The following is an 18,737-nucleotide window of genomic DNA, read 5'->3' on the forward strand; positions in this document are numbered from 1 at the left end:
CAGAGCGCTGATTGGCTGCGGCCCTGGCCCCGGGACCAATCGCCGGCTCTGAGAAAGTTCGACAGCGGCCACCACATCTGGTTCTCATTTAAGTTTTCTAAGGCAGTGGTCAACGGACCGGCGGGGCTGGCGGGGTGAAACATCCCGGCCAGGGGTGGTCGGAACCATTTCTCCTCCGCCTCCGCTCCCCGAGAGCTCGCGGGGGCACTCTCACCCTCCTCTCGAGGCTGCCCAGGGGTGCCGGCGACTCCCGCCTCCGGGACCAAATGGCCCGCACGGTCCGAAGGCAGCAGCGCTGCAGGACCTCAGCGCCAAGGGGGACCTCGCGGCGGCTTGTGCAGCTGCTGGCTGGCGCGAAGTGCCCCGCCAGGCTGGCAAGGCGAGGATGGTGCCCTGCCCTGGGGTGCCGGGCGCCCCTCGCCCTCGAGGTCAGGCTCTCGGGCCGAGAAGCAAAAGGCACTGTCGCAGCCACAGCTTCCTCGGCCTCTTCGCTCCACCCAGAGACGCTGCGGAGAAGCGCGCCTTTGTATGAAGCCGGGGGGCTGACTCCTAAATTCCGTCCCCCTCCCGAAGGCCGCCTCCCGGGAGAGCTGGACTGCCTGGGAGGACAGGGCCACCGGGCCGAAATGCCTGCCAGTTCGGGTCAAGAGCGTTGTTTACCTTCCCCGGGGAAAACCGCACCCGGGAAGGCCATGAAACGCGACAGTGTGTGATCGGCTCTGTTTGGGGCATGGAATGAGGCATCCGGTTTGGACACCAAGCAGAAATGAGTCAGGAGCCACGGTGGAGGGACCCCGGGTCTCTCGCCCGCTACCCGCGGGCATGGAAGCTGCCCTTGACAGCGCCCACGGAGGTGGTAACCCGAGCTCTCCGCGGGACTGGAAATCGCACAACCTCCAAACCAGCTGCGAGGGTGTGCGGGAACCCCATCTGCCATACACATCCCCGCTGCGAAGCTCCAGGAGCCGGACGAGATTTTATTACCAATTTTATTATCAAGAGCTTGATATTTCCCAGATAGACTGTTTTCTTTCTCGGGACCCCCATGGGGTCCTTGGAAGCAAAGGTATTTAAAAAGAAGGGAAAAGCAAACCTTTGGAAATGCCTTAAGGGATGCTCAAAAAACAGATTTCTTTTTTTGTAGGTGTTTATTCCAGTTATACAAATCCTTACCGTCCCACAGGGACAAGCCCTGAAAACTTTGAAAAGATCAGACTGTGAGACTCACAGAATCAACACAAAATGGAAAATTGCCCCAAAGCAGTTTACTTCCTTAGACTGTGGAGATTTTGCATATTTGGTGTTACAAAAATGTATCTGTGTTTGCATACATGTTCTCCTTTCTTTTGGAGACAGATATTTTCATTGTACTGAGGAGGAATTAGAAGCTCAAAGACATGAGGTGACTTGACTTGCCCAAGGTCACCTAAAGTTACTCCTTGATATGAAATCCTTCACTGGCTTTCTGTAGCTTTTGCAAATCTCTCAACTGAGAATAAAAATAGTTAACATTTATTTAGTGGTGATAAGCCATAAGTTAGTGGGTCAGGCAGACCCTAAGATGGCCCCCAATGATCCCCAGTTCCTGATGTTCACTCCCTTGCATAATTTCTTCCCCTGGAGTAGTAGGCTGGCCTAGTAACTTCTAAACCAAAGAATGTGGCAATAGGGATAAGAAATCATTTCAATGATTAGGCTAAATCTGTCTTGCTAGCAGACTCTCTCTCCCTGGCTTTGATGAAGCAAGCCATTATGCTGGGAAGGCCCACATAGCAAGGAACTGAGGACAGGCTCTGGCCAACATCTGCAAGGCACTGCCAACAATCATGTAAGTGAGCTTGGAAGTGGATCCTTCCCCAGTCATGTCTTGAGATGGCACGTTAGCTCTGGCTGACACTCTGACTGCAGCCTTGTGAGAGACCCTGAAGCAGAGGACCCTCACTAAGCAGGGCTCAGATTCCAGACCCACAGATACTTGAGAATTTAATAAAGCCGTGTTGTTGGTTTTTTTAAATTTTTATTTATTTATTTATTTTATGGCTGTGTTGGGTCTTCGTTTCTGCGCAAGGGCTTTCTCTAGTGGCGGCAAGTGGGGGCCACTCTTCATCGCGGTGCGCGGGCCTCTCACTATCGCGGCCTCTCTTGTTCTGGAGCACAGGCTCCAGATGCGCAGGCTCAGCAATTATGGCTCACGGGCCTAGTCGCTCCGTGGCATGTGGGATCTTCCCAGACCAGGGCTCGAACCCGTGTCCCCTGCATTGGCAGGCAGATTCTCAACCACTGTGCCACCAGGGAAGCCCAAAGCCGTGTTGTTTTAAGCTGTTATGGTTTGGGATAATTTGTTATGCAGCAATAGATAAGTGATAGAGCTAGACAGACACTGTGCTAAAGAAATCAAGACTTGATTTCTAGGTAAAAAAAAAAAGAACAGTTACTGCTACATGGCTAGTAAGTGTAAGAGCTGTGACTTGAACTCAGTTCTGTCTGATTTCTAAACCTCTGATCTTTAGTTCTAAATCACATTGCCACAAGGCCCTCTGCAAGGCAGCTCAAGACTACCTCTCAAACTTCAGCTCTGGCCACCACTGGCCTTTCAGCTGGGACTTTAGTTCTCAAAGGCAACCTCCTATTATATGCTTTGGACAACCCCACATGCTAGTCCCTCTACCTATAATGTTTTTTCCAATCAATCTCATCTAGCCAAAAACTTATTCAAGAATTGAATCAAAACCCTTCTCTTCAGGAAGCTTTCCTGGAAACCAGTCTAACATAGAAGCCCCTTCTCTGCTCCATGTGCCCAGCGCTTGTCATTATCATATCTCCTGCTATCCCTGGTCTCCTCATAGCCCCCTCCCTACCACTACAACACTTAGAGGAGGGGACTTGGTCTCATTCAGGGCCTGCTACAACTCCAGCCTGGCTCGTTGGAAGACCCTTAAAGAAATATTTGTTGAAAGAGTAAAGCCAAGCAAGGCAACCTAGGCCTAGGACCCATGTCTGCAGCTCAGATGAAACATTCTTGTCCCTACACCACCTTTCCTGCTAATCTGACCTGAGTTTTGTAATCCTCTTTACCAGGCTGCCTAGCGACTCACCTACCACTGCTCTCCAGTTTTTGTCATTCTTTCATTCATTCGTCCATTCAGCAACTATTTCCTGGGAGTTTACCATGACAAACACAACTCTGCAAGAAATAACAGAGCGCAAGATGTGACCCTTGACCTTACAGATCTCATAAGCAGTTGCAAAAACAAAGCATAAATATGGAAAAAAAAAAAAAGGAGCAATGCTGCAATGTAGCATGCATTTAACAGCAAAACGGGCAAAAAATGCCCTTGAACTGAGAGGCTGTCACTAGGTTCGAATCTGATGTAAGTAGATCCAACAGGGAAGAGGCTGAAATGAGCAGTCCTGACTCCTGTCTGCATTAAAGTGGCCGAATTCTTTTTGAAATATGAGGCTTTGGACAGCTGTGCTTGAGCAGACACTCCTTTGAGCTCTTATTCTAATATTGTTTTTAAAAGACTCTATGGTACCCAAAGAGTGGTTTCTCCTTTAAAATGTCACTTTGGGTCTTGGTGAAAAGAAAAAAATCTGTCATAGCTATTTCACTGGTCAAAGTAAATACTGAAAAAGTATTTCTTTTGTATCCCCAGCTCCAGAGTAGAATTTCCGTGACCTGCCAGACTAGCTAAAGAGGCAGAGGCCCTTCCAGGCTGGAAGTTATAGAGGACTTCTTCTCTAGACATTTTTAGTCCTCTTGGCTTGGATCTTTAGAGTAATTGCTTGAGAGGTAAGATTCTCAAGTGCAGGAGTTTTTATCCCAAGCCACGGATGGTACCAGATGCCTTGCCAAGAGACCTCGGCAAGAGTCTCCAAAGTTTTATATATATATATATATATATATATATATATATATATATATATATATACTTGTGGCTATATTTCTGTTATAAATACAATGACTTCAGGAATGATGACATTTCCTGTTATTTTAATCAAGAGAATGAAAACACATTTGCTCCATGGTATGGCAAATAGATTTTAGTATTCAAGGCCAAGTTCTATGTATAGCACGGACTGGTGTGTGTACATGTTTGTATTGGAGGTGGCCTTGGCAGAAAATGTTCTGGTTCTTGTTGCACACAGTGATTCCCTACATGACTTTACTCTCCATTAAATTCCAGGCTGGGTGTTCTAGCAGGTAGAGAAAATAGAGTTGTGCAAATTCGCACATCTCCACAGACTCAGGATTGATTGAAAATTATGTTAGGCCTATGAAAAACCATTCACTACTTAGAAATTCCTAGTGCTTGGGATATATTTGAAGGTCATTACAATGTAGGTGGGATGCCCTACATTTGAATGACCTCCAAATATATCCCAAGCCCTAAGTCTTCACTTGAGTTTTTCATTTATGTCCAACTCCCTGCTGAATATCCTCTTGGGATGATACTTCAAACCGACATCTAAGAGAATGAGATCCACTACTCAGAATTTCTGAGTTTTCAGTTTCAGTTAATGGCAGCAGTATCCACTCCCTCTCTATTACCATTGCCCTGTTTTGGGTCCTCACTATTTCCCACCTGCTAGCTTCTGTGGCAGAAACTACAGGTTAGCTACATACCGTACCTAATAACTACCACTTATTCCCAACCTCCTCCCTCGCCCAAATCTACTACGTAAGTAAGAAGGTCACTGATTTCCCAGCTTCTCTTACAGCTAGAGGTGGCCAGCTAGTATAGTCCTGACCTGACCACCAGTAGTTTCCTCAAAGTATGGTGGTCCCTGGGAGGGCTTTTCCACTGGTGATTAAAGGGAAGAGTAGCATCTTTCCCTATTCTTGCTTCCTTAAACACAAATGTGTTGTTTTGAGCTCAGAGGGCCATCTTCTGACCATGAGGTGACACTGTGAGGACAAAAGGATAGCAAAGCAAAAAGACAACAAGGATGTGAGTGTCTTAGCCAGTGAGGAACTGCCTACCTCCAGACTTAGAAAACAAATCCTGTTGGCTTAAGCACTGTTCCACGCAGCAGTACCTAATCCTAACAGATGCTTTGCTAAATCCTTCCTCTATGTGTATCTCAAACACAAATCTGACCACCACATATTCCTGTCTAAGACCCTCTGGTGGCTCTCCCTCACCTTTAGGGTGAATCTTAAGCTGGAAGGGCCCTCATGGCTTGGCCTCATCTGTCATCTCCTGCCCCTTCCTGCTCACACCTTTAGCAACACCCAACTGTTTCTAGTTCCCCGTCTACACAAGTATTTTGCTTCTGGTGTTCCTCTGGTCATGCTGTTCTTGGACTGGAACACCCTGCCTGTCTCCTGATGGTCTCTCCTTCCCTTCAGGATTCAGGGCAGACATCACATCACATGGGCAGCCTCCCCAAATTCTGGCAGAGAACCTCTCCTCTGCGTGGCTGTGACACCTGGGCACACTCCTGTCTTAGCTCCTCAACGAAAATACTGAAATGGCCTTTTTATGTCTGTCCCTTCATCTGGTTGAAAGGGCCCCGGTTGTAGTTTTCCTGTAATGGCACTCTTCTGTGTTCTTTTTTCTTATGCACTCTAATGTCTGTTTCAGACTGTTTTTCCCACAAGCCTGAGCACAGACAGAGAGATAGGCCTTGACAGTCCTACCTGGCCACTAGAATGTGAACCAGCGCTCGAGGGCAGGATCGGATCTTCCTCATATTCTAAATCTCATGGGTCTAGCATAGTACCTGCTACAACCCTCTGGGCTGTTTAGTAAACCACTGTTGATTTGAAGGGGGAAAAAGTGTTGTAAAGAAATCTTTCTTAACTCCTGTACTTTTTCCCAAGCAACCCACTCCCTGCTTCTTCACATATTAATTATATTCTGGATTGTTGCAGGGAAAGTAGAAATTAAAAGGTGTGGCTTTTATGCTGGTAGACAAGACTCCCACTGCTGATTATATTTGAAGGTATTCCGGTTGATGGCATTAGATGCCTATAGAAAGAATAGTGCAGAAAGGCCAGTACTGCTCCCTTTCCTCCTGTGACTACCCCAAGTACAAGTTAGCATTTAATTACTATAACATCAGCATGCAGCTCCTTCACAAAGATTTCTCTCCCTACCCAGACGGTAAGTTCCTCAAAGGTCCTGCTTTTCACTTCCTTTAAGACTCCCACAGCTGTCTAACACAATGCTGAATAAATAAGGGCTGGTCAACTTCTAATGAGTTGAGTGACTGCCCAGGAGTGATCTCAGTGTGCGCTGTCTCGTTGGGTAGTGGCTGTGGCCGTGTTTCCAGAAGCTGTTGTCCTTGGCTTCATCTGTGCTGCTTTCCTAGACATCCTGTGCTTCTTACCGAATTGAATCACCTTGTTTCTGCCGCATGTGACCGGCTGGCCATTGTCACTTCCTCTAGAAGTTAGTGCATGAGTCAGAACAATGCTAATAAAGCCAAAGATAATCATGGCAAGCCTTAATTGAACCTTTATAATGTACCAGGTTCTAGTTAAGGACTGGATAAGAATGAGTTCATTAATCCATTGTACACGCCCATTTTGCAGATAAAGAAACTGAGGCGAGAGGGATTAAGCAACTTGACCAAAAACTTAGCCAGCAAGGGTTGAAACCAGAATTCAAACCCAGGCAGTCCAACTCTGTTAGTTTATATCTGTGGCCTCCAGAGCTTTTTTTGATTTGCCACACTGAACATTGCTGTGCCAGGTACCAGGCAGAGAATCTGATCCAAAATTAACCAAAATCCACCCTCAGCAGTAGTTTCCCAGATACATCTGATATTTGAAACACAGCCTACAGGACATATATTCTCTATATTCCTTCCCTGTACTAAGTTATGTCGTCAGAAAACAATGCAGTAGGGTTATGTTATCTTACTGCTTCCAAAAAATACCTTGACTGAGTTAAGATTTAATTTTATGCTTTCAACTTTTATGGAAGGTCTTTATGAGAAAAATCAACTTGATAAACATTTCAGTATCTTTTTATAAAGCTACATTTAACGATACTATTTTAATGAATTTTCTCATATAAGGTTTACAAGTAAAATGCCTCCTAAAATTCAGGACCAGGAATAAGTAAGTATCTCCAGTCTAATCTGGGTGTCTCTGGGAATCAAACATTGATTAAACTGTACACCTCCCCATAGATCACATGGTACCAGTCACAGAACCCAAGAGTTAATCCTGAGCTCATTTCCTTTCAGGAAAGCATTTTAATTCTATAGCAATTCTCCAAGTTCATTGTGCTGAAAACGAATGTGTCACCTTTCACACCAACCCAGTCCTTCTCCTGCCTCCCATTGCTGTCAACTGTGACACCATGTCCCCAGACACTCAAGCCGAAACCTCAGCCACCTCTATTTGACTTCTCGCTTTCCCTTTCCATGTACATCCAATTACTTGACAAATGCCACAGACCACAGATTCACAGAGATCAAGATTTTGTCTTTTTTGCTCACTGGTGTATTCCTTGCCCCTAATGTAATACCTGACACACGGTAAACGTTTCATAAATATTTACTGAACGAATAAAATTCTGTAGATTTACTTCCTGCCTCCTGGTCTCCAGTCTTTTGCCCCCTTCCAATCCTCCCTGCCGTCACTCAAGTCCAGGCACTTACCACCTCTCCTTGTCGTTAAACAACACTCTAATCTACCCAGTCTTAGCCCACAAGTTCCAGTCTATCAGAGTTCAGCTGCTGTTAAGTAAGCTTCCTAAAATACCTGAATATGCGCCTTCCTTGTTCAAAGGCTTCCCTTGACCTACCATTCAAGAGGAGCGTTGGATATTATTCTTACATCTGCTTGCAATAATAACTACATGGTATGAGTGAAAAGGAGAAGGAGCAGAGGCCAGACCACGGCAGCTGGGGAGGAAGACGCTGATTAGAACTAAGCACACGGTCAGGATGAAGACAGATAGCTTACGCACCTTTCAGGTTGTGGAATGAAAGGAGGTTATGTAAACCAGGTAAAAACGATAAAGCGCCACAGACAGTTGTTTTATCTATCAGTAATACATGTTCCTGTAGATGTCATCAAAAAAAAAAAAAAAGCAAAGACATGTCAGAGAAATGGATGTATCATTTTGGAAAGACTTCTGTCATAGGTTTTCATTCATTATCTTACTAGGTCATAACAATCCTTACATCAGCAGAGGAGTTTGTGGTTTACAGTGCACGATTTCACATGCATTATCTCATGCAGTTCATTCCAACATCCTGAGAGGCAAGCATTAGTATCTTCAGGGGAGACCGAGGCTTGGAGAGGTCGGGAGACATGGCCAAAAGTTGCCTAGCTAGTAAATGGCAGTACATGCCCAATGGCACTGACACTGTGGAATTTGTTTGTGGGCACGTTCTTTGCTTCTGTGTTATCTTGAACTAAAACCCTAGACTTTGTATGCCAAGGCTGGTACCTTAGTCACTCCACCAGTGCTGTCCCACTATCACCATCCACTGCTCTATGTAGTTCTGGAGTATTATCATTCACTATATACTCTATGTAGTAGTAGCAGCAGTAGTACTGGCAATCTACTTCAAGTGTTTCATGATCCAGGCCAGCATGCATTACCTTATTTAATCCTCATGGCAACTCTTTGAGTAAAATATTATTTCTTTTTACATCTGATGAATTTTTTACATTCTGTTGAGGCCCAGAAAAGCAGTTTAGCTAAGGATACACAGCTACCAAGTACCGAGGCTAAAATTCAAACCTGGGCAGGCTACCTCAAAAGCTTGAGTATTTAACATCATTATACCATGTGTCCTAGAATTTTAAACATCTCCATCCTTCTAAATTGTCCTTTAATAGGATCTTTCATCACCTCTTTGCCACTTCTTTAATTTTTATTCTATATATTCAATGAGCAGTATCCTGATAAACAGGTGAGTTCATGATTCAGGAACAGTCCTGAGCATTATATATCCTTGAACTCCATTACTGACTTGATCTCATTGGGTTTCATATGTTTTTCCCCTCTTATTTCATAGACTCATAGCCTTTTGGAACTAGAAGGGGCCCAAGAAATCCTGTACTCGAATCCCCTTGCTTTAGTGTGACAAAACTCTGACTCAGAAAGTTCCAGTCTCTCGTTCACACATCGTAGCAGGAAGAGAATCAAGTTTCAAGTTCCCAGGCTAGCAACCATGGAGCCAAAGCTCCAGCCCTTTCTGCCCCACGCAATGCCGGCAATAAACGGAGATGATGGGAAGAAGCACCCTCTCTCAGATCAGTTCAAAGCACTGGTGATGTACTCTGCTGAGCTCTCTGGCTATGATCTCTTCAAAGACAAGGTATACGGGAAGGACTTAATAGACCCCTGTTCCCTTGACTTCAACATGGAAGCATTCACTTGGTAGTTTCGGTTGAAAAGACCACCTTTTAGCCCTTAATTGAAGCATCTGGCAGCCACAGTAAACAGAATAACAGAATCACATAAGCAGAATGGTAGCTTCCCAATGTTATTTTCCGACGGGAGGGGAAAGGTGTTCTATTTCAAGAAGGGAAATAAAATGATAGGCATTTGGGGGAGGGTGCTTCCTTCAGTTGAGACTCCTGGGTAAGCGGTTCTGTGAAGTGGTGACTTCACTAAAAACATCTGGTGCATCCTAACCATTACTTAGGGTGCCATTTTAAAGACTTACTTACATGGAATGATCTGTTTTGGCCCTTCTATTTACAACTCAAAGCGTGACTCATTAATAAGCCATGCGAATAGGACAGGCCTCATCTCTACGCTGAGCTGGGAAATGAGCGCAACCAAGAAAAATTCAGCCTTCCGGCCTCAAGCCAGCAGATTTTCTTGTGTTGTTTTCTCCTTCTCCTCCTCCTTCTTTTCCTTTTTTTTTTTTTTAATTGCCCTTCCATAATACACACAAACTTAAAGGAAAAATGTAATTGAAAACATTGCTTTATATTTGGCAAATACCATGCTAACTGCTAAAGAGATTATTCTCACGCCGCCCACCAAAGCATTCCATTGTACATTTTGGAGCCCAGGCAGATATACACAGTTAGGGTCCATGAAACTGTCAGAGGAGAGAGAACCTTGCTTACTGTGGCCCTCAAGGGCCTTCTATACTCATGGTTTTAATAAAAGGAAGAAGGAGCATAGGAATTTAAGACAAGTAGGATGAAACAACCTTTTGCATCTAATTGGTGGGTGGGGGAAAGGCAACGCTCAGGCGTGAAGGGGGTTAAAGCCTTAATGGACGTACATCTTCCACATCTGTATCATCCACTCCTGAAGAACTGAGCATTGACCTACACTTCATACAGTTTTCATTTATAAAGAGAGTTTGCAAGCGATGGCCCTGAACTCCCAATCCCTCCTCAAGTAGCAAGAGAATCACAGTTCATTCACACTTGGCCACTGCCTTTGTCAATTTAAAAGCAGTCTCTCTTAACTCTACCCAGAAAATTTACAGGATGAATAAAGACTTGTGAAGAAATATATATTTTTCTCATAAAACACTAATTAGATCTTTTTCTTTCAGTAACATTTTTCTGTTTTAAAAGTTATTTTAAAACGTACATACAGTAAATTTTGCTTTTTTGGTGTACAGTTCTATGAGTTTCGACAAAAGCTTAGAGCTGTATGATCACTACCACAATCAAGAGACAGAAAGTTCCATCACCCTAAAACATTGCCCAGTGCATCCACTTCCCTCACCCCACCTCTCAGCCCTAGTCACCACTAATCCGTTCTCCAAATGTCATATAAATGAAATCACAGAGCTACTTGAGCTGGACTTCTTTCACTTAGCATAATGCATTTCAGATTCATTTATGTTGGTACATGTACCTGTACATTATTCTTTTTTACTGCTGAGTAGTCCATTTTATGGGTGTACTGCAGTTTCTTTATCCACTCAATAGCTGAAGGACCTTGAGCTGTTTCCAGATGTCGCTGATTATGAATAAAGCAGCTATAAACATTCATGTACAGGTGTTTGTGTGAAAATAAGTTTCATTCTTTTGTCCTAGGAGTGCAATTTCTGGGTCATATGCTAAGTGTCTGTTTAACTGTATACCAAACTGTCAAACTGTTTTCCAGAGTTGTGGTACCATATTACATTCCCATCAGCAATGTCTAAATGATACGGGTTTTCCTCATCCTTTCCAGCATTTGATGTTGCCACTATTGTTTACTTTAGCCATTGTGATAGATGTGCTGTGGTAGCTCACTGTGGTTTTTTTTTTTTTTTAATTAATTTATTTATTTATTTGCTGTGTTGGGTCCTTGTTTCTGTGCGCGGGCTTTCTCTAGTTGCGGTGAGCGGGGGCCACTCTTCATCGCGGTGCGCGGGCCTCTCACTGTCGCGGCCTCTCTTGTTGCGGAGCACGGGCTCCAGACGCGCAGGCTCAGTAATTGTGGCTCACGGGCCCAGCTGCTCCACGGCATGTGGGATCTTCCCAGACCAGTGCTCGAACCTGTGTCCCCTGCATTGGCAGGCAGATTCTCAACCACTGTGCCACCAGGGAAGCCCTCACTGTGGTTTTAATTTGTATTTCTCTAATTATTAACAATGTTGAGCATCTTTTCATATGCTTATTTGCCATCTGTATATACAGATTTTAAAAACAGTCTTTACCTGGTTTCAAATGTGATACATGCTTGTTATAAAAAATTTAAATGTTACAGAAATATGTTATATTGAATACAAAAGTTTCCTTTAATAATTTTACTTTCTAGTCATAGCTACTGTTAACACCTTAGTGTATATTCCTCCATGTATATGCTAACATATATAGTATTTATAGAAGTGCAAAAATGGTGGCATTTTATACGTATTTTTTGAAAACTTGCTTTTAATCACTTAATAAGAATCCTGGATAGCTTTCCACATTGTGGTGTTCAATTGTCTTGTGCTATATTTTCTAATAAAATAGAAATTTTTCTGATTTTAAGTCCAAAAAGTCACATTTTGACAATCCCATATTTTTAAACATAATAGCAATTAGTATTTGTACTATATTCTAGTAAAATTTTAAAGTTGTACCAACTTCCTGATGAAATTATACATTACACATTTCCCAGCTTTGACCTGAGAACTTTGTTGCAGCAATAAGGACTATTTTCGGAGATGTAACCAGTTGAATTATGTGGAAATATAAAACAAGGTCCAGTTAATTGCACGTATGTGTCTTAAGAAACTTGGCATATGGGTAGCTGCTCTATCATAGGGACTAGCAAGACTACAAAGAAATTTATTACATTGTATTATTGCTCACCACGGTTTTCCATATTAAACAAACTGATTTTGGTATGTACTTGTAATTATTTCACTTAAGGGTACTTCCTTTCTGCGTCAATCACTCCTATTAACTCATAAGATTCTCATGGGGGTTAAGTTACTCTCAGTGTCCCTTTATGAATGATTTCATAAAGAATAGATATGAAGGCAAGGGAATGTAAATGATTTATTTCTTGTGACTAAAACTTAGACCCCCATGCTTGTTTAAATTTAAGGAAATTAGGGGGGAATGCTGCCAATGTGATTATTCTTAAGTAGAAGTGGTTTTTTTGTTTTGGTTTTTTGGTTGTTGTTTTTTTTAATAGCCATAGGTAGGCATATTTAATCTGAGAAGGCTATTGAGAAGTAGGAAAGAAAAAGGAAATATCAGAGACCTTAGTGGGTATTTCCTCTCTCTCTCTTCTAAGAGTATTTAATCTTTTGGTTTTCTAAGCAAATCTTTTGCAGCTGCCTAGGCTCTGTTCATGCCAAGGACCCTCTGTTTATACTAACTACACCCAAAGAATTCTTCTTACACGAGTTGTACTACTTAAGCTCTTTTGCAAGTCTCAGACTTTATCGCATACGTGGGGAAACAGAGCCATACTTTTCTGTCTCAACATTCCTTCTGGTCAAAGGAGAATGTACAGGATTTAATTCCTTAAGCATCAGTCTTAACCTAAGACTGCTTGTGACTTGCACGTATCAATGTATGAGAAAATTCTCATAAGCCTTTGGCTAGATATACCTACCATTACCATGCAATGTGAATTTAGGGTGACAGCTCTAAGAAGGGACCAGGAACAACCGTTTAGTCCGTTTGGATTCAGGTGGTTTTCTAACCTAAACTTAAAATCAGCAAGAACCAGTCTAAGAAACAGAATAACACAACTAGACCCAGTTCTCCTGGAGAAGACTGGTTCTGGATATTCATTCATAAGTTCACAACTTTTTTAATTCCATGAAAAATACACTTATCTTGGACCTATTTTTTAAAGTCCTTAAAGATTAAAGAAATTATATACCATCTTTTTATCACTGAACCCCAAATTATACAATAATTGAGCTAATTCTCAACTTTTAACATTTTTCCTGAAAGCTCAAAGGCTGTGAATAAAAGGAAGTTCCTTCTGTCCAGCTGTGTCTGTTCAACCCCCAAACTTAATATTATGTAAACATTTGGATCATAAACGCCATTCACTTACATTGTCTCCGTTGATGCCCGTTCAACTGTTTTAGAAATGAGACAGTCAAAGCTAAGAAGGGTCAAGGGACACGTCCAAGATCATGTAGCTGATGTGGCTGAAGGTGGACTCAATCAAGACCCTTCAATTCCTCCATATGTTTACTGTACCACAATTGCTCTTTCCCAGGTTATCCAGATCATAAAAATGAAAATATAGCCAATCATTCTGATGTTTGCTATCACCCAGATACCAGTGAATGATAGCTTTTTTTTTTTCCATTATATAGATAAAACTTCATCTATGTCCAACCTTGCTTGGCAAACATTATTCTCTCCAGCCTCTTATTTATTTCCCCTTTCCTCCCTAAAAGTTCATCAGGATTCATAGACTCAGGTCCAGCCTTAGTCTAGCCACCCCTCACTCACCTGTGAGCTGTGTGACCTTCACCAAATTCCTTGAGCACTCTGAGCGTCTGTTTCCTCATTTTGTGAAATAAGGAAGACAACAGCAGTCTCCTCAAAATAGCTGTAGGAAAAATTAGGTGAGAAAAGCCTTTAGGGCAGTGTCTGGCCAGGGTAAGTACTCTGCCTCAATGTCCCAAGAAGGCCCCCTCCAAGAATAAATGTAGGGGTATATGAAGAGTAGAGAGACTGGGGACCTTGTCACTAAATCGTGGGTGATACAAGTTTGCTCCAGGCTCCAAAATGTGTTTGATGACAATATAACACACAAAGTAAGCAGTGGTGTGCTGGAGGCGGCTGATACCAGCAAGAGTCTATTTTATGTATTTCTTCCCAACTCCATGTTTGGTGAGGTCAAGTAGGTAGCTTGAAATCAGCCATGGTTGGGGGTATTTACACTCCAGGAAACTGGCAAGCACTATAAAGCAGACCTCCCCTCCCCTCCCAGAGAGCCGGCTGTTGGACATTCGCCAGCATACCACAGATAGAGACCAGGCTTTTAAGTCAAACAAATTGACTTTGTAGCCAAACCTAAACTCTGAAGTTTACTAGTTCACCCTGGTATTTAGTAGACTCAAGCCATCTGAGTCTCTGCTTCCTCACCTTTGAGATGGGCATAAAAGTACTAAGTTTGGAGACTGTTGAAAAAATTAAATGAGATAAAGTATGTGAAACACATAGAACAGGACCTAAGACCTAGCAAACAATATACATCAAAAAATAGATAAGAGTGGTTGTTATTATTGTTGTAAAGAGTCTGTCAGCCTAGGTTAGGAAAGGCTTTGTTTTATGGAAAAAAATTTCTATTCAAGTTCTTTTGTTGTCTCCGTTTGAGAAAATATTTAAACAAATTTGAACATCTAAACAAAGGCAGTTTTAAAGCCAAAAATCTAAGTGCTCTGAGTCTCCTCTGAGCATTTTTCAACAATGTTGGGCCCCAAGCCAGAACATGTTACAATCTTTTCAACCCACCCCAGGCTGCTGCAACAGCAGGCCTCCCCCAGAGAAAAGGATCTGATGCAACACCAGCAAGACAATCTTCCTCCTTAGACAATCTTAAGTCTTTCATCCTTTTTGGTTTAAAAAAAAAAAAAGCTAAAAACTTGAGATGCAACAGGCTTCCAAATATTCAAATGCAGAGAGTCCAGAGAAAGGAATATTCAAAATATAAAAATCTATGGTCCAGAGGCATGTGGATGAAGGGCCTGGGCCTGAGGTCCCCCTTGCCATACTGCAGGAAGGGCCCAGATGCCCACAGGGTTGGTGTTCCTGGCCACTTCCAAGCCTTTCTTCCAGGTCCCTCATCATGAAGGGAGTAGCTGGTCCCCCTCCTACTGATGCCATTGGTGGAGGCCTGTTGCAGTGGCTCAGGGCAGTCCAGTTTTGGGCAGTTGGGCGATGGGCCATTCATCTTTCACTCTGTTGCCAGGGCATGCAGGGGTGGGGCAGGAAAAGGAGGACAGACGTGACTTTAGGACACTGGTGGAGCCCTGGAAGCCACACCCCGTGAGCTCATGAAGTAAGGATGTGGAAAGGATGGTCCCTTGCAGGTCAGTGTTCTGCGAAGTCTCTCACTTCCTCTCTATCCCCACCATCTGTCTCCTGCTTCTGCTGGAGGGACCGTCAGGAGCACATAATGCATCTGATGTCCCCTCTAGCAGGGTAAAATCAAGATTTTCTGTGGACAGCTGCCTCTTTATTCCTATATAGAATTTCCCCGGCACAACAGTACCACGAGCTGTACCACCACTGTCCCACTACCATGGAAGATGAAAGACAAAGAGAACCTTAAAATTGCACTTTGTTCCACGGACAGGACTCCAAGGGGTGAAATCCTTTTTCTACGGTTGCATAGCTTGTTAACTGACTGTGTCTGGAGCTCAGATTTTTTTTACTTCCTTCCGAGTGCAATTTTCCCAGTCTGCAACTTTTCGAGTCCAAGACCTTAAACTTCGAGTCTCCTCCTCTGAACTGACTGTTGGAATTCTGCTTCTTCAAGCTCACCTTGAACCAGATTCCCACATGGCGATACCCCTCTCCTTCCATTTTTTAGGAACACTGACCTCCGTCTGGATTCACTTCGTCCCGTGCAGAGGCTGGACCCCAGGGTCCGACTCTGTAGGCCTCCCAGCATCATCAGCCTTCTCTGGATCTCTCCAGCCCTTGACTTTTCCATTCACAGTCTCAGGTTGCCGGGCCTGGCTGTGCTCATACAACCTTAGCTGGGTCCTAATTGCTACTCAGAACCCTTTCTTTGGTTGCTTATTCCAACATTCACCACTGAGACTGACCTAGGCTTTTCCCATTGCCCAGTCCTCCTGCCTCCCCACGACCCCCTCTCTGAAAAGCCTAGAGAAGTGAATCACAGCATACTAAGAATGAGTAGATCCATTAAAGGTTATGTCCTTCAATGCTCTCATTCTACAGAGAAGGAATCGAGATCACAGATGCTCAGAAATGGAGTACCTCAAGTCCCCTGGCCTACAGCTTCCCTTCAGGTAGGTAAAGTCCAATACCATGAGGCGTTAGAGATTCAGATTTGCTCATAGCCCCAGCCTGGCAGATTTTAGAGACACGCCTGTTCCTCTTGACTCCCTGCCTTCAACTTGCCCTCTGACCATACCTCCTCTGCACAACTTTAAAATATCTCCATCACTTTCTCTCCTCCTTTCATTCAGCAAGTGTCCATTGAGCATATACTCTACAGTCAGCATAAAGGAGGTGCAAGAGCTAAAAAGATAAAGAGGACACACCCCATCTTCCTAAATCTACATCTCCTTCCTAGAAGAACCCAGACTTTAGCCTATCCTGTTTTAAATAAGGAATTTTTCTCATCTTCCCAAATTACAATTTTTTTTTTTTTTAAGGATTTTCTTTTTAATTAATTAATTTATTTATTTTTGTCTGTATTGGGTCTTCGGTTCGTGCGAGGGCTTTCTCCAGTTGCGGCAAGCGGGGGCCACTCTTCATCGCGGTGCGGGGACCGCTCTTCATCGCGGTGCGCGGGCCTTTCTCCATCGCGGCCCCTCCCGTTGCGGGGCACAGGCTCCAGACGCGCAGGCTCAGCAATTGTGGCTCACGGGCCCAGCTGCTCCGTGGCATGTGGGATCTTCCCAGACCAGGGCTCGAACCCGTGTCCCCTGCATTAGCAGGCAGATTCTCAACCACTGCGCCACCAGGGAAGCCCTACAATTTTTATTTATTAAATGTGTTAGATATATTTATTAAATGTCTCCTCTAAACTCTGTATCTCTTTTCTCCATTATTAATTATGAGACTGGGTTTCTTAACCCCATGTTTTATACAAGGAGTAGGTAGATTTTAGGTCTAGCTACTCTACTGGCTTAACCTGAGTTCCCCAGAAAGCAGAGCCCAAAGCTGCTTTCTATGTCCCTACTTTATTAGGGATGCATGCTCAGGAAGCAGGCACGAGAGACAAGGAGAGAGAGGCAGGAAGAAGAAGAGCCAATGGAAGGAAACTTTATAGAGTTTTGTGCCATTAAATTCAACTGATGCTTTGATACTCTCAGGACTGTCCTTATTTAAAAAGCCAAGAAATAAGCTGTGTGTGGGGTAGGGATAAAGGAGGACGAATTTATCCACCAGTTCCCTTCTTCTAGGTCAAAAGTTTGCCCCGTGGAGCATTACTTCCTTCTACACTTTCAGGTCTGCATGTGTGAGTACCAAACAGGGCCTGTCCCACAGCTCAGCATCAGTAGGGAAGCTAAGGGGCTGGAGACAAGAGGGGTACAACATATAGAGAAGGGGGAGCGCTGGCAGGGGGCACCTGCATGAAGTTTGCCTGAGCCCACAGCAGTGCTGGCCCCCACAGGGGGGCTTGAACAAGACCAGGTAAGGCCTGATGCAGGTGTCTGATATGACGGCTATTGACATTGATCCTGCTCTCTGTTTCCTTATAAAGACAGGAATGACAAAAGTTGTTAGCAGTTGCTTTTGACTGTTCTTTAGCCCATGGTTCTATGGCCATGAGCCTGAAAGGGCTAGGTTGAATGAGCTCAGTACGGAGCCTCCAGGTAATCATACGCACACAAAACTCATACCTTAATAGATCCTGAGGGTCAGGGTTGATAAGACTCGTCTTCTAATTGATCAGATAAACATTGTAGCACTGCAAAAGAGAGATGTTCTATGTCTCCTTCTTTTGAACTTTAATTCTAATGATTAAATGCCTGCTATTAAGAATTAAAACACATATTCTCTATACAAAGGATATGGCTTTACTGCAATGTACTAGGAGTGGTCTTTATAGACTATTAGTCTTGCTAATAGATTTTTGCCAGAAATAATGGCTTAAGAATGAATCTTAATAAAAATGATCAACTTTGGTGTATGTTTCCAATTTTAATCAGATTCTACCCATAATTCTGAATGACAGATGTAGTTGTTCCCCCTTCTTCCTTGTTAGCAGAACCCTGATTTTGTTTTAATAGCCATCTCTCCCCCAGCAGACCCTGGATTCTTGATGATGTCTTTTAGTCACTAAACTAACCAACTCTGGAGCTGCTCAACCTGTGGGTTTGTTAAATGGGATAATAACTTTATTATTTGGGCCAGTTGAGTCAGGGTCTCTGCTACTCGCAGTTGAAAGTATCCTGATGCAGTAAGTCAAATTAAGTGGTTTAGCTGGGAATTCCATGTACAATTAATTTATACTGGAGAGCAAACCAGAAAGGTACATGCTTAGAATCAGAAGTTGTATAAGAATTTTATTTAAATTTTTCTATGACTTTGGTGGGAAATGAATATTATCTTCTTTTAAAATTTTCTAATCTAAAATGATTTGTTCCATGCCACAGATATTCAGAGTCCTGAGTCTTTCTTGTTCATCTATAAG

At 43.4% G+C, this 18,737-nt stretch overlaps 1 long non-coding RNA gene across 1 annotated transcript; it reads right to left on the minus strand.

Annotated features, from left to right (window-relative positions):
* Window positions 1-4,396: 4,396 nt before the first annotated feature.
* LOC130707622 (uncharacterized) lies at window positions 4,397-18,014 on the minus strand. The gene is made up of 3 exons (XR_009007563.1): window positions 17,944-18,014; window positions 13,847-13,946; window positions 4,397-11,440 (listed from the first exon to the last, which is right to left on the minus strand). It is a non-coding gene; the product is annotated as an uncharacterized LOC130707622 (long non-coding RNA).
* Window positions 18,015-18,737: the final 723 nt, after the last annotated feature.

The sequence above is a fragment of the Balaenoptera acutorostrata genome, chromosome 3, assembly GCF_949987535.1.
Source record: "Balaenoptera acutorostrata chromosome 3, mBalAcu1.1, whole genome shotgun sequence".
In the NCBI taxonomy this organism is placed as follows: Eukaryota; Metazoa; Chordata; class Mammalia; order Artiodactyla; family Balaenopteridae; genus Balaenoptera; species Balaenoptera acutorostrata.